General features: G+C 46.2%; 1 protein-coding gene across 1 annotated transcript in view; it reads right to left on the bottom strand.

Annotated features, from left to right (window-relative positions):
- Nucleotides 1-14,288: 14,288 nt before the first annotated feature.
- Nucleotides 14,289-16,673, bottom strand: part of LOC140694130 (uncharacterized) — a 49,478-nt gene continuing 47,093 nt past the window's right edge. Inside the window, exon 19 of the mRNA XM_072957550.1 lies at nt 14,289-14,446. The gene's annotated coding sequence lies outside the window, so the exon portion shown is untranslated. The remainder of the gene's footprint in view (nt 14,447-16,673) is intronic.

The following is a 16,673-nucleotide window of genomic DNA, read 5'->3' as shown; positions in this document are numbered from 1 at the left end:
TATCAACACAATGTCAAAACTGGAGTCTTCGGACAATCCCTCCCACCACGGCTGTATAGAAACCAAGAGATAAAAAAAAATCACATTTCTGTGAAATGTATCTGGAAAGTGTTGATTCATCGATGCCCAGTTGACAGAGAAGCAGTGCAACCTGCGCTCACTTGCTCCCATGAACACAGCAATGGAAACATCCACTCACCCAGCCCTTGGCACAGGACACTTGCCGAAGGGAGGTCTGTTACTTCCAAAGACAGGATGAGGCCTCAGAACACCTGGAAGCAGGAGAAGGAAAAGCAGGGAATGGATACCAGTGCATGGTCTGAGCCCTGTTGATGGAGCAGTAAAGGTGAAACTCTCTTTAACTTGGACGCACACTCTCAAGCGGACAGGAGACATGGGATTGAAGGTGATGCGCTGAGTGTTAGAAGAGTGCACAGCAGATGCTTGGCTGACAGAACTCAAAGAATCCAGTGCAAAATATCCCCACAGTTGATTCTGAGACCAAGCTCCGAGCTGCCAAATTTGAGGTAGCAGAGGCAGCGTTCAGGGAGGGATAGGGCTACGGATGGTGGCACACGCTGAGTCTCAGGGATCTGGAGTGCGTTGTGGGATGTGGTGGGTCCTATCAAGAGAGCAAACCGACCTGGGACCCCAATGAGCAAGCAACCACCCTGGCGCGCGCAGTTGAAATTATCGATATGTCCCATGGCCACACCCAGTGCATCTGCAGGACCAGAGACCAATTTGGCATTTTGCCAATAGAGCATGTGTGGGGCTGAATCAGAGATATTGTGCATCGGGTCTGAGGGATCCAGGGGGCCTTGGGTTTGAATTCAGAATGAAAAGCCTTAGGATCTGCTACATTCATAACCTGGGCTGTGATTATGGTTTGGTTTGAGGCACAGGATGTGCAACAGCTCTGTGGTTGCCTTCGTGCACCCGTGCCACAAGGATGAGAGGACAAGGAAGTGTGGTCCAAGACCACAGCGTGAGAAGAGGAAGGATTTCCTTCAGTTTATCTCTCAAAAGCGGATGCTACATTTTGGATGGCACCGGCACGGTTCGGCAGCGAGGACACCAAGTTCGGGCTGCGGGATCATTCCAGCAGGCCCTGATGTGTGACATCCATAGATATGCTTCCACTGGTGTTTCTGTAGACAGAGAAGCTCTTGGAAGAACTGGTTTCAGTGGGACATTCCCGTGGCACTACAAAGCACAAGCGCACTCACACTGTGCTCTTCTGGAAACACTCCAAAATAACAGAGAGTAGAATGCAGAGCTGAGAACCTTTAGAAGCTCCATTTCCACCAGAGGAAGTGTCCTGTGCTCTTTCAGATTTGTGAGATAAGCGTAATCAATGTGAGATTATCTAAATCGAAATGGTATGGGGTGTTCATCACAACAAAGGCAACACCAGCAATTGGAGATAGACCAGACAGCACACACAGGAACAGGACATGGCATCAGTGTCTAGGAAAATTTGTCCTCACAGAAATCCCATGCAATTGTGTAGAGCCAAGAGTCTAAAGTTTTCACTTAACCAAGCCCTAGAAGTCTACATTAGATACCTGAAATTACCTGACCAGTAGAGATGAAGAAATACAGTAAAAGGAAAAGGAAGTACCATTTTCAGTTCCAAAGAGATTGAAGGCCCTAAAGATAAGCTTTCAGACAACTAGACTGCAAAACGCTCTCCAGAGCAAGGATTGAAAATGGAGGTGAGGGAAACACTGAAGAACAACAGTGTCTCAGAATCACAAAAGGCAGAATACCAGAAAAGGGGAAGAGAAAGCCTAAAGACGAGCCAAATAATCTCAGAAAACTCAGTGGATGAGAAAATCTCAGGGCTAGCATTCCGTCCTAAGCAGACGAGATATTGCAGAGGGACGCGTGAATGACTTTGAAGACAGGGGAACAGAAATCCCTCGGTCAGAAGCACACATAGGAAAGCAAGTGCAAACCAATGAAAACATTGCTGTTGAATCCTGGTTGAAGACAAGGCATGAAAGACTAAAATTCGAAAGAGTCCCAGATGGAAAAGCAAGAGATAAAGAAACAAACAATGTTTGAAAAGTTATGTGTAGAAAAATCAGACTGAAACTTGCGGAAAGCCAAGATAGAATCATCTAGGCGAATTCAGGAAGTACACAGCGTCCAAAAGAGGTGGAATCCCAATAGACTTAGCAGCAGCTGTATGATCCAAATCAACAAAGTTCATGAGCATCCCAGTGATTTAAAATGCGCCTGGAGGAAAGCAACATAGTCACAAGAGAACCTCCAGAGGGGTTTCAGCTGCTATCTCAGCAGCAATATTGCAGGACAGGGAGGAGTGCCAGGACATAGACCATAGCTTGAATGGCAAAATGCTGCCATCTAGGGTAGCCTATGCCACATGACCACCATTTCTAATAACAGCAGAGCTAGAGAATGCCACAGACCTGCAAATCTTCAAAGAATTCAGCAGTTCGAAACTTATCCTAAAAGAAAGGTTGAGAATTCTCCCCTGAAGGGATAAGCAGCAAGATGAAATGGAAAGAAGAAAACCCTTATTGGAAATGCAAGAAGAGCATGAGTGGAAAAGAAGAAACAAGAAGAAAGCAAGGAGGACATCAAAACCCTAAAGATGGGAGAGGGAAGCAGGAAATCATAGGGGATTGGAAGCACTATCTTAAGGGAGTCAGCTTATATGACTCTCTGTTGGAAGCAAACGGAGAGATGCATGGCCTGACGTGTTTGCAAAGCAAACGAGAAGCAGACCAAGAAAGAATCAAACAAACAAACAACACAAAAAGGGTAGGGTAACATGAATATTCAAAAGAAATTACTCAAGGTGATGTCAAGGATCATTCAGTACGCATCGACCCAGTATCGCGGCTTGAATGTACTCAGCACACCTGTATTCGGAAATTAGAGGCGTGCATTTATATTCGTAAATATTGATTCATATGAGCATATCGTGACCTAACCCAAATGCCGATTTGGAATCCAATGGATTCCTAGTCCGTGATATAGACTTGCAAGTCTTCCAACAGGATGAATGAATGCCATATTCTACACTACGTCGAGAAGAAATGGCACAAGCCTATAACAAGGAAAAGTAGCTCCGCAAAAGTGTACTAAGATCAAAAGAGACAGGCAGTAAAGTGCACATTGGGGATTGTATCATTCCTAGGAATTTCAGCCCCCTTGAAACAAATGGATAGATGTCCCGTGAATGCGGGTGTTTCAGCAGAAATCATCCGACGGCTATGTATTGCGGGTGTGCCCATATTACAGGAACAATAGTTTCCCTTAGTGGGTCTCTGTGTACTGTGAACTGTTAGAAAGTTTAAAGACGTGTGAAACATTCAACTGAAAATGGACACACTTCCCTCCGTTGCTACAGTGCATACAGATCTGAACAAAAGGAAAGAGGGAAGAACAAAGGCCCATGGGACGCTAGTGGGTAGAATCACTTTTACCTTAGGAACCTCTCGTCGGATGCAGCCCCTCCCCCAACACTGACAAGATGCAGCAGCCATTGGGGATGGCAGTTAGCGGTTGGATTCCAGGTGGAATGTTGGTGTGTACCGCGAGGCTTGTTGTGGCTGGTGGATCCTAGGTAACCGGGCAGAGTTCTGTGGGTGGATCAGTGCGATGGAGGGGCTGCCGCCCTCTGTGGAGCTTGGCTTAGGTCTTTGGTCCGGGAAGCTGTGTCAGTTCGAGATACTGCTGCTGCCCAAAGACCTGAGTTCACGGGTCAGTTTCCAGAACCTGAAAGGGCAGACAGTGGAAGATCTGCCTGTCTTCAGCTTACTGGAGAGGCTCCGAGGTCCTTTCAGACTTGCCCAGTCCTGTTGAAGTCGACTTTATGGGAGACACGAAGAGAAGCTGGCCGAAAACATGGCTGCACGGATTGAGGAGAGATGCGAACACATTGATGAGAGATGTTCTGCTACAATAGAGAATACTGGCCTGGAGACAGCTGTAGAGGATAGCAGGCTCGAAAGGCATTCATGAGACATATTGAACCTCGCTGATACTAGCAGAAACATACGGAGGGCCACCGTGGACTGGAGGAAGTTCCTCAATTCTCTGCTCCAAGAACGGGTCCAAGATCCCTGACGTCTAAAGAGAAGAGATGGCAGAGATGATCAAAACGCTCATGTTCTTGAAAGAGGTCAGATAATCCACACGACCCAAGGGGCAATTCCAAGCCATTCAGATCAAAGTGCACCAAGCCCAGGTAAGCCTTTTCCCAGGTTTGGGCCTAGCTATCAAGCACTTGCTCTTCCCTCCCCTCCACTCAGGCATCCATTTTGAGGGATCAGTACCTGAGCTGCAATGAAGCCAGTAAGAGAAGAGCAAGCCCCTCCTAGGATCAGAGTTCCTCTAGCTTCATCCTCTGTGAACAACAGGGAACCCCATAAAGGTCAAATACTCTCGTATGAAATAGATAGGAATTGAATACTTAGCTCCCACAAAGAAACGATGGCCTTCCGCTAGATTCAGCAAATGCTGGGTTGATGTCTTCTCTGGGGTGAAGGGAGTGTGGTAAGTGAGGGGAATCTTTGACTGAACTTGAATCTGTATTAGGCCTCCGTTTTTCAAGACAGTCTAGGTAAATATTAGAAGTCAGATAGTGAACGGAACTGTAAAAGTCGCCAATGACATGAAAGACACAGCTTATGTGGACCGTCTTTCAATTGAGTCAAGCCCCCGGGGGCAATCTATCATGGGGGTGCAGACTTGGTTGCATTCAAGTGCTTTAGCCAACGTGATCGGATGATTAAGCGTTCTCATCACTGATAGAAGAACACCTGGTTCTCAGTAGCCTAGCATAGCTGCAGCAGGGTTCTCATAGCTATAATGCCTCTAGGTTCTTTGGATTCAAAGCTAAATGTATATATTTAGTTCGTTTCCTCTTGTATTTTCCTTGAGAGGGATGTTACACCTTGAAATGCCAACATTGACCTGTAGGTGTCATCGGGAGTAAAGGGCACCACATGCACAAGTGAATCCAAGCTTGGGGGTTATTTCATGTTTCCATTAGTTATTTCATGGTTCCTGTTGGTTTCGGAGGCTTCAACAGTAAAGAGTTGACATGACCCCTTTAACAGTTCGGACTGCTACTTTGCATTCTATCTGTCTATGTTTTCCTTAGAGCTGACAAAATGTTACCGAAATTGACAAGTCTGGCTTCTAGGTCGATTTAGTATGTTTCAGAAACTAACTTCATTTTCGTATAACTCCCAAAACATTTATATCAATTCTATTAAATTTTTAAAGACTGCAAATGAGATATCAACACAATGTCAAAACTGGAGTCTTCGGACAATCCCTCCCACCACGGCTGTATAGAAACAAAGAGATAAAAAAAAATCACATTTCTGTGAAATGTATCTGGAAAGTGTTGATTCATCGATGCCCAGTTGACAGAGAAGCAGTGCAACCTGCGCTCACTCGCTCCCATGAACGCAGCAATGGAAACATCCACTCACCCAGCCCTTGGCACAGGACACTTGCCGAAGGGAGGTCTGTTACTTCCAAAGACAGGATGAGGCCTCAGAACACCTGGAAGCAGGAGAAGGAAAAGCAGGGAATGGATACCAGTGCATGGTCTGAGCCCTGTTGATGGAGCAGTAAAGGTGAAACTCTCTTTAACTTGGACGCACACTCTCAAGCGGACAGGAGACATGGGATTGAAGGTGATGCGCTGAGTGTTAGAAGAGTGCACAGCAGATGCTTGGCTGACAGAACTCAAAGAATCCAGTGCAAAATATCCCCACAGTTGATTCTGAGACCAAGCTCCGAGCTGCCAAATTTGAGGTAGCAGAGGCAGCGTTCAGGGAGGGATAGGGCTACGGATGTTGGCACACGCTGAGTCTCAGGGATCTGGAGTGCGTTGTGGGATGTGGTGGGTCCTATCAAGAGAGCAAACCGACCTGGGACCCCAATGAGCAAGCAACCACCCTGGCGCGCGCAGTTGAAATTATCGATATGTCCCATGGCCACACCCAGTGCATCTGCAGGACCAGAGACCAATTTGGCATTTTGCCAATAGAGCATGTGTGGGGCTGAATCAGAGATATTGTGCATCGGGTCTGAGGGATCCAGGGGGCCTTGGGTTTGAATTCAGAATGAAAAGCCTTAGGATCTGCTACATTCATAACCTGGGCTGTGATTATGGTTTGGTTTGAGGCACAGGATGTGCAACAGCTCTGTGGTTGCCTTCGTGCACCCGTGCCACAAGGATGAGAGGACAAGGAAGTGTGGTCCAAGACCACAGCGTGAGAAGAGGAAGGATTTCCTTCGGTTTATCTCTCAAAAGCGGATGCTACATTTTGGATGGCACCGGCACGGTTCGGCAGCGAGGACACCAAGTTCGGGCTGCGGGATCATTCCAGCAGGCCCTGATGTGTGACATCCATAGATATGCTTCCACTGGTGTTTCTGTAGACAGAGAAGCTCTTGGAAGAACTGGTTTCAGTGGGACATTCCCGTGGCACTACAAAGCACAAGCGCACTCACACTCTGCTCTTCTGGAAACACTCCAAAATAACAGAGAGTAGAATGCAGAGCTGAGAACCTTTAGAAGCTCCATTTCCACCAGAGGAAGTGTCCTGTGCTCTTTCAGATTTGTGAGATAAGCGTAATCAAAGTGAGATTATCTAAATCGAAATAGTATGGGGTGTCCATCACAACAAAGGCAACACCAGCAATTGGAGATAGACCAGACAGCACACACAGGAACAGGACATGGCATCAATGTCTAGGAAAATTTGTCCTCACAGAAATCCCATGCAATTGTGTAGAGCCAAGAGTCTAAAGTTTTCACTTAACCAAGCCCTAGAAGTCTACATTAGATACCTGAAATTACCTGACCAGTAGAGATGAAGAAATACAGTAAAAGGAAAAGGAAGTACCATTTTCAGTTCCAAAGAGATTGAAGGCCCTAAAGATAAGCTTTCAGACAACTAGACTGCAAAACGCTCTCCAGAGCAAGGATTGAAAATGGAGGTGAGGGAAACACTGAAGAACAACAGTGTCTCAGAATCACAAAAGGCAGAATACCAGAAAAGGGGAAGAGAAAGCCTAAAGACGAGCCAAATAATCTCAGAAAACTCAGTGGATGAGAAAATCTCAGGGCTAGCATTCCGTCCTAAGCAGACGAGGTATTGCAGAGGGACGCGTGAATGACTTTGAAGACAGGGGAACAGAAATCCCTCGGTCAGAAGCACACATAGGAAAGCAAGTGCAAACCAATAAAACATTGCTGTTGAATCCTGGTTGAAGACAAGGCATGAAAGACTAAAATTCGAAAGAGTCCCAGATGGAAAAGCAAGAGATAAAGAAACAAACAATGTTTGAAAAGTTATGTGTAGAAAAATCAGACTGAAACTTGCGGAAAGCCAAGATAGAATCATCTAGGCGAATTCAGGAAGTACACAGCGTCCAAAAGAGGTGGAATCCCAATAGACTTAGCAACAGCTGTATGATCCAAATCAACAAAGTTCATGAGCATCCCAGTGATTTAAAATGCGCCTGGAGGAAAGCAACATAGTCACAAGAGAACCTCCAGAGGGGTTTCAGCTGCTATCTCAGCAGCAATATTGCAGGACAGGGAGGAGTGCCAGGACATAGACCATAGCTTGAATGGCAAAATGCTGCCATCTAGGGTAGCCTATGCCACATGACCACCATTTCTAATAACAGCAGAGCTAGAGAATGCCACAGACCTGCAAATCTTCAAAGAATTCAGCAGTTCGAAACTTATCCTAAAAGAAAGGTTGAGAATTCTCCCCTGAAGGGATAAGCAGCAAGATGAAATGGAAAGAAGAAAACCCTTATTGGAAATGCAAGAAGAGCATGAGTGGAAAAGAAGAAACAAGAAGAAAGCAAGGAGGACATCAAAACCCTAAAGATGGGAGAAGGAAGCAGGAAATCATAGGGGATTGGAAGCACTATCTTAAGGGAGTCAGCTTATATGACTCTCTGTTGGAAGCAAACGGAGAGATGCATGGCCTGACGTGTTTGCAAAGCAAACGAGAAGCAGACCAAGAAAGAATCAAACAAACAAACAACACAAAAAGGGTAGGGTAACATGAATATTCAAAAGAAATTACTCAAGGTGATGTCAAGGATCATTCAGTACGCATCGAACCAGTATCGCGGCTTGAATGTACTCAGCACACCTGTATTCGGAAATCAGAGGCGTGCATTTATATTCGTAAATATTGATTCATATGAGCATATCGTGACCTAACCCAAATGCCGATTTGGAATCCAATGGATTCCTAGTCCGTGATATAGACTTGCAAGTCTTCCAACAGGATGAATGAATGCCATATTCTACACTACGTCGAGAAGAAATGGCACAAGCCTATAACAAGGAAAAGTAGCTCCGCAAAAGTGTACTAAGGTCAAAAGAGACAGGCAGTAAAGTGCACATTGGGGATTGTGTCATTCCTAGGAATTTCAGCCCCCTTGAAACAAATGGATAGATGTCCGGTGAATGCGGGTGTTTCAGCAGAAATCATCCGACGGCTATGTATTGCGGGTGTGCCCATATTACAGGAACAATAGTTTCCCTTAATGGGTCTCTGTGTACTGTGAACTGTTAGAAAGTTTAAAGACGTGTGAAACATTCAACTGAAAATGGACACACTTCCCTCCGTTGCTACAGTGCATACAGATCTGAACAAAAGGAAAGAGGGAAGAACAAAGGCCCATGGGACGCTAGTGGGTAGAATCACTTTTACCTTAGGAACCTCTCGTCGGATGCAGCCCCTCCCCCAACACTGACAAGATGCAGCAGCCATTGGGGATGGCAGTTAGCGGTTGGATTCCAGGTGGAATGTTGGTGTGTACCGCGAGGCTTGTTGTGGCTGGTGGATCCTAGGTAACCGGGCAGAGTTCTGTGGGTGGATCAGTGCGATGGAGGGGCTGCCGCCCTCTGTGGAGCTTGGCTTAGGTCTTTGGTCCGGGAAGCTGTGTCAGTTCGAGATACTGCTGCTGCCCAAAGACCTGAGTTCACGGGTCAGTTTCCAGAACCTGAAAGGGCAGACAGTGGAAGATCTGCCTGTCTTCAGCTTACTGGAGAGGCTCCGAGGTCCTTTCAGACTTGCCCAGTCCTGTTGAAGTCGACTTTATGGGAGACACGAAGAGAAGCTGGCCGAAAACATGGCTGCACGGATTGAGGAGAGATGCGAACACATTGATGAGAGATGTTCTGCTACAATAGAGAATACTGGCCTGGAGACAGCTGTAGAGGATAGCAGGCTCGAAAGGCATTCATGAGACATATTGAACCTCGCTGATACTAGCAGAAACATACGGAGGGCCACCGTGGACTGGAGGAAGTTCCTCAATTCTCTGCTCCAAGAACGGGTCCAAGATCCCTGACGTCTAAAGAGAAGAGATGGCAGAGATGATCAAAACGCTCATGTTCTTGAAAGAGGTCAGATAATCCACACGACCCAAGGGGCAATTCCAAGCCATTCAGATCAAAGTGCACCAAGCCCAGGTAAGCCTTTTCCCAGGTTTGGGCCTAGCTATCAAGCACTTGCTCTTCCCTCCCCTCCACTCAGGCATCCATTTGGAGGGATCAGTACCTGAGCTGCAATGAAGCCAGTAAGAGAAGAGCAAGCCCCTCCTAGGATCAGAGTTCCTCTAGCTTCATCCTCTGTGAACAACAGGGAACCCCATAAAGGTCAAATACTCTCGTATGAAATAGATAGGAATTGAATACTTAGCTCCCACAAAGAAACGATGGCCTTCCGCTAGATTCAGCAAATGCTGGGTTGATGTCTTCTCTGGGGTGAAGGGAGTGTGGTAAGTGAGGGGAATCTTTGACTGAACTTGAATCTGTATTAGGCCTCCGTTTTTCAAGACAGTCTAGGTAAATATTAGAAGTCAGATAGTGAACGGAACTGTAAAAGTCGCCAATGACATGAAAGACACAGCTTATGTGGACCGTCTTTCAATTGAGTCAAGCCCCCGGGGGCAATCTATCATGGGGGTGCAGACTTGGTTGCATTCAAGTGCTTTAGCCAACGTGATCGGATGATTAAGCGTTCTCATCACTGATAGAAGAACACCTGGTTCTCAGTAGCCTAGCATAGCTGCAGCAGGGTTCTCATAGCTATAATGCCTCTAGGTTCTTTGGATTCAAAGCTAAATGTATATATTTAGTTCGTTTCCTCTTGTATTTTCCTTGAGAGGGATGTTACACCTTGAAATGCCAACATTGACCTGTAGGTGTCATCGGGAGTAAAGGGCACCACATGCACAAGTGAATCCAAGCTTGGGGGTTATTTCATGTTTCCATTAGTTATTTCATGGTTCCTGTTGGTTTCGGAGGCTTCAACAGTAAAGAGTTGACATGACCCCTTTAACAGTTCGGACTGCTACTTTGCATTCTATCTGTCTATGTTTTCCTTAGAGCTGACAAAATGTTACCGAAATTGACAAGTCTGGCTTCTAGGTCGATTTAGTATGTTTCAGAAACTAACTTCATTTTCGTATAACTCCCAAAACATTTATATCAATTCTATTAAATTTTTAAAGACTGCAAATGAGATATCAACACAATGTCAAAACTGGAGTCTTCGGACAATCCCTCCCACCACGGCTGTATAGAAACAAAGAGATAAAAAAAAATCACATTTCTGTGAAATGTATCTGGAAAGTGTTGATTCATCGATGCCCAGTTGACAGAGAAGCAGTGCAACCTGCGCTCACTCGCTCCCATGAACGCAGCAATGGAAACATCCACTCACCCAGCCCTTGGCACAGGACACTTGCCGAAGGGAGGTCTGTTACTTCCAAAGACAGGATGAGGCCTCAGAACACCTGGAAGCAGGAGAAGGAAAAGCAGGGAATGGATACCAGTGCATGGTCTGAGCCCTGTTGATGGAGCAGTAAAGGTGAAACTCTCTTTAACTTGGACGCACACTCTCAAGCGGACAGGAGACATGGGATTGAAGGTGATGCGCTGAGTGTTAGAAGAGTGCACAGCAGATGCTTGGCTGACAGAACTCAAAGAATCCAGTGCAAAATATCCCCACAGTTGATTCTGAGACCAAGCTCCGAGCTGCCAAATTTGAGGTAGCAGAGGCAGCGTTCAGGGAGGGATAGGGCTACGGATGTTGGCACACGCTGAGTCTCAGGGATCTGGAGTGCGTTGTGGGATGTGGTGGGTCCTATCAAGAGAGCAAACCGACCTGGGACCCCAATGAGCAAGCAACCACCCTGGCGCGCGCAGTTGAAATTATCGATATGTCCCATGGCCACACCCAGTGCATCTGCAGGACCAGAGACCAATTTGGCATTTTGCCAATAGAGCATGTGTGGGGCTGAATCAGAGATATTGTGCATCGGGTCTGAGGGATCCAGGGGGCCTTGGGTTTGAATTCAGAATGAAAAGCCTTAGGATCTGCTACATTCATAACCTGGGCTGTGATTATGGTTTGGTTTGAGGCACAGGATGTGCAACAGCTCTGTGGTTGCCTTCGTGCACCCGTGCCACAAGGATGAGAGGACAAGGAAGTGTGGTCCAAGACCACAGCGTGAGAAGAGGAAGGATTTCCTTCGGTTTATCTCTCAAAAGCGGATGCTACATTTTGGATGGCACCGGCACGGTTCGGCAGCGAGGACACCAAGTTCGGGCTGCGGGATCATTCCAGCAGGCCCTGATGTGTGACATCCATAGATATGCTTCCACTGGTGTTTCTGTAGACAGAGAAGCTCTTGGAAGAACTGGTTTCAGTGGGACATTCCCGTGGCACTACAAAGCACAAGCGCACTCACACTCTGCTCTTCTGGAAACACTCCAAAATAACAGAGAGTAGAATGCAGAGCTGAGAACCTTTAGAAGCTCCATTTCCACCAGAGGAAGTGTCCTGTGCTCTTTCAGATTTGTGAGATAAGCGTAATCAAAGTGAGATTATCTAAATCGAAATAGTATGGGGTGTCCATCACAACAAAGGCAACACCAGCAATTGGAGATAGACCAGACAGCACACACAGGAACAGGACATGGCATCAATGTCTAGGAAAATTTGTCCTCACAGAAATCCCATGCAATTGTGTAGAGCCAAGAGTCTAAAGTTTTCACTTAACCAAGCCCTAGAAGTCTACATTAGATACCTGAAATTACCTGACCAGTAGAGATGAAGAAATACAGTAAAAGGAAAAGGAAGTACCATTTTCAGTTCCAAAGAGATTGAAGGCCCTAAAGATAAGCTTTCAGACAACTAGACTGCAAAACGCTCTCCAGAGCAAGGATTGAAAATGGAGGTGAGGGAAACACTGAAGAACAACAGTGTCTCAGAATCACAAAAGGCAGAATACCAGAAAAGGGGAAGAGAAAGCCTAAAGACGAGCCAAATAATCTCAGAAAACTCAGTGGATGAGAAAATCTCAGGGCTAGCATTCCGTCCTAAGCAGACGAGGTATTGCAGAGGGACGCGTGAATGACTTTGAAGACAGGGGAACAGAAATCCCTCGGTCAGAAGCACACATAGGAAAGCAAGTGCAAACCAATAAAACATTGCTGTTGAATCCTGGTTGAAGACAAGGCATGAAAGACTAAAATTCGAAAGAGTCCCAGATGGAAAAGCAAGAGATAAAGAAACAAACAATGTTTGAAAAGTTATGTGTAGAAAAATCAGACTGAAACTTGCGGAAAGCCAAGATAGAATCATCTAGGCGAATTCAGGAAGTACACAGCGTCCAAAAGAGGTGGAATCCCAATAGACTTAGCAACAGCTGTATGATCCAAATCAACAAAGTTCATGAGCATCCCAGTGATTTAAAATGCGCCTGGAGGAAAGCAACATAGTCACAAGAGAACCTCCAGAGGGGTTTCAGCTGCTATCTCAGCAGCAATATTGCAGGACAGGGAGGAGTGCCAGGACATAGACCATAGCTTGAATGGCAAAATGCTGCCATCTAGGGTAGCCTATGCCACATGACCACCATTTCTAATAACAGCAGAGCTAGAGAATGCCACAGACCTGCAAATCTTCAAAGAATTCAGCAGTTCGAAACTTATCCTAAAAGAAAGGTTGAGAATTCTCCCCTGAAGGGATAAGCAGCAAGATGAAATGGAAAGAAGAAAACCCTTATTGGAAATGCAAGAAGAGCATGAGTGGAAAAGAAGAAACAAGAAGAAAGCAAGGAGGACATCAAAACCCTAAAGATGGGAGAAGGAAGCAGGAAATCATAGGGGATTGGAAGCACTATCTTAAGGGAGTCAGCTTATATGACTCTCTGTTGGAAGCAAACGGAGAGATGCATGGCCTGACGTGTTTGCAAAGCAAACGAGAAGCAGACCAAGAAAGAATCAAACAAACAAACAACACAAAAAGGGTAGGGTAACATGAATATTCAAAAGAAATTACTCAAGGTGATGTCAAGGATCATTCAGTACGCATCGAACCAGTATCGCGGCTTGAATGTACTCAGCACACCTGTATTCGGAAATCAGAGGCGTGCATTTATATTCGTAAATATTGATTCATATGAGCATATCGTGACCTAACCCAAATGCCGATTTGGAATCCAATGGATTCCTAGTCCGTGATATAGACTTGCAAGTCTTCCAACAGGATGAATGAATGCCATATTCTACACTACGTCGAGAAGAAATGGCACAAGCCTATAACAAGGAAAAGTAGCTCCGCAAAAGTGTACTAAGGTCAAAAGAGACAGGCAGTAAAGTGCACATTGGGGATTGTGTCATTCCTAGGAATTTCAGCCCCCTTGAAACAAATGGATAGATGTCCGGTGAATGCGGGTGTTTCAGCAGAAATCATCCGACGGCTATGTATTGCGGGTGTGCCCATATTACAGGAACAATAGTTTCCCTTAATGGGTCTCTGTGTACTGTGAACTGTTAGAAAGTTTAAAGACGTGTGAAACATTCAACTGAAAATGGACACACTTCCCTCCGTTGCTACAGTGCATACAGATCTGAACAAAAGGAAAGAGGGAAGAACAAAGGCCCATGGGACGCTAGTGGGTAGAATCACTTTTACCTTAGGAACCTCTCGTCGGATGCAGCCCCTCCCCCAACACTGACAAGATGCAGCAGCCATTGGGGATGGCAGTTAGCGGTTGGATTCCAGGTGGAATTTTGGTGTGTACCACGAGGCTTGTTGTGGCTGGTGGATCCTAGGTAACCGGGCAGAGTTCTGTGGGTGGATCAGTGCGATGGAGGGGCTGCCGCCCTCTGTGGAGCTTGGCTTAGGTCTTTGGTCCGGGAAGCTGTGTCAGTTCGAGATACTGCTGCTGCCCAAAGACCTGAGTTCACGGGTCAGTTTCCAGAACCTGAAAGGGCAGACAGTGGAAGATCTGCCTGTCTTCAGCTTACTGGAGAGGCTCCGAGGTCCTTTCAGACTTGCCCAGTCCTGTTGAAGTCGACTTTATGGGAGACACGAAGAGAAGCTGGCCGAAAACATGGCTGCACGGATTGAGGAGAGATGCGAACACATTGATGAGAGATGTTCTGCTACAATAGAGAATACTGGCCTGGAGACAGCTGTAGAGGATAGCAGGCTCGAAAGGCATTCATGAGACATATTGAACCTCGCTGATACTAGCAGAAACATACGGAGGGCCACCGTGGACTGGAGGAAGTTCCTCAATTCTCTGCTCCAAGAACGGGTCCAAGATCCCTGACGTCTAAAGAGAAGAGATGGCAGAGATGATCAAAACGCTCATGTTCTTGAAAGAGGTCAGATAATCCACACGACCCAAGGGGCAATTCCAAGCCATTCAGATCAAAGTGCACCAAGCCCAGGTAAGCCTTTTCCCAGGTTTGGGCCTAGCTATCAAGCACTTGCTCTTCCCTCCCCTCCACTCAGGCATCCATTTTGAGGGATCAGTACCTGAGCTGCAATGAAGCCAGTAAGAGAAGAGCAAGCCCCTCCTAGGATCAGAGTTCCTCTAGCTTCATCCTCTGTGAACAACAGGGAACCCCATAAAGGTCAAATACTCTCGTATGAAATAGATAGGAATTGAATACTTAGCTCCCACAAAGAAACGATGGCCTTCCGCTAGATTCAGCAAATGCTGGGTTGATGTCTTCTCTGGGGTGAAGGGAGTGTGGTAAGTGAGGGGAATCTTTGACTGAACTTGAATCTGTATTAGGCCTCCGTTTTTCAAGACAGTCTAGGTAAATATTAGAAGTCAGATAGTGAACGGAACTGTAAAAGTCGCCAATGACATGAAAGACACAGCTTATGTGGACCGTCTTTCAATTGAGTCAAGCCCCCGGGGGCAATCTATCATGGGGGTGCAGACTTGGTTGCATTCAAGTGCTTTAGCCAACGTGATCGGATGATTAAGCGTTCTCATCACTGATAGAAGAACACCTGGTTCTCAGTAGCCTAGCATAGCTGCAGCAGGGTTCTCATAGCTATAATGCCTCTAGGTTCTTTGGATTCAAAGCTAAATGTATATATTTAGTTCGTTTCCTCTTGTATTTTCCTTGAGAGGGATGTTACACCTTGAAATGCCAACATTGACCAGTAGGTGTCATCGGGAGTAAAGGGCACCACATGCACAAGTGAATCCAAGCTTGGGGGTTATTTCATGTTTCCATTAGTTATTTCATGGTTCCTGTTGGTTTCGGAGGCTTCAACAGTAAAGAGTTGACATGACCCCTTTAACAGTTCGGACTGCTACTTTGCATTCTATCTGTCTATGTTTTCCTTAGAGCTGACAAAATGTTACCGAAATTGACAAGTCTGGCTTCTAGGTCGATTTAGTATGTTTCAGAAACTAACTTCATTTTCGTATAACTCCCAAAACATTTATATCAATTCTATTAAATTTTTAAAGACTGCAAATGAGATATCAACACAATGTCAAAACTGGAGTCTTCGGACAATCCCTCCCACCACGGCTGTATAGAAACAAAGAGATAAAAAAAAATCACATTTCTGTGAAATGTATCTGGAAAGTGTTGATTCATCGATGCCCAGTTGACAGAGAAGCAGTGCAACCTGCGCTCACTCGCTCCCATGAACACAGCAATGGAAACATCCACTCACCCAGCCCTTGGCACAGGACACTTGCCGAAGGGAGGTCTGTTACTTCCAAAGACAGGATGAGGCCACAGAACACCTGGAAGCAGGAGAAGGAAAAGCAGGGAATGGATACCAGTGCATGGTCTGAGCCCTGTTGATGGAGCAGTAAATGTGAAACTCTCTTTAACTTGGACGCACACTCTCAAGCGGACAGGAGACATGGGATTGAAGGTGATGCGCTGAGTGTTAGAAGAGTGCACAGCAGATGCTTGGCTGACAGAACTCAAAGAATCCAGTGCAAAATATCCCCACAGTTGATTCTGAGACCAAGCTCCGAGCTGCCAAATTTGAGGTAGCAGAGGCAGCGTTCAGGGAGGGATAGGGCTACGGATGGTGGCACACGCTGAGTCTCAGGGATCTGGAGTGCGTTGTGGGATGTGGTGGGTCCTATCAAGAGAGCAAACCGACCTGGGACCCCAATGAGCAAGCAACCACCCTGGCGCGCGCAGTTGAAATTATCGATATGTCCCATGGCCACACCCAGTGCATCTGCAGGACCAGAGACCAATTTGGCATTTTGCCAATAGAGCATGTGTGGGGCTGAATCGGAAATATTGTGCATCGGGTCTGAGGGATCCAGGGGGCCTTGGGTTTGAA

The sequence above is a fragment of the Vicugna pacos genome, unplaced genomic scaffold (genome assembly GCF_048564905.1).
Source record: "Vicugna pacos unplaced genomic scaffold, VicPac4 scaffold_20, whole genome shotgun sequence".
Classification (NCBI taxonomy): Eukaryota; Metazoa; Chordata; class Mammalia; order Artiodactyla; family Camelidae; genus Vicugna; species Vicugna pacos.
The sequence above is the reverse complement of the archived record's forward strand: the minus strand, read 5'-3'. Positions and strand labels throughout refer to the sequence as shown.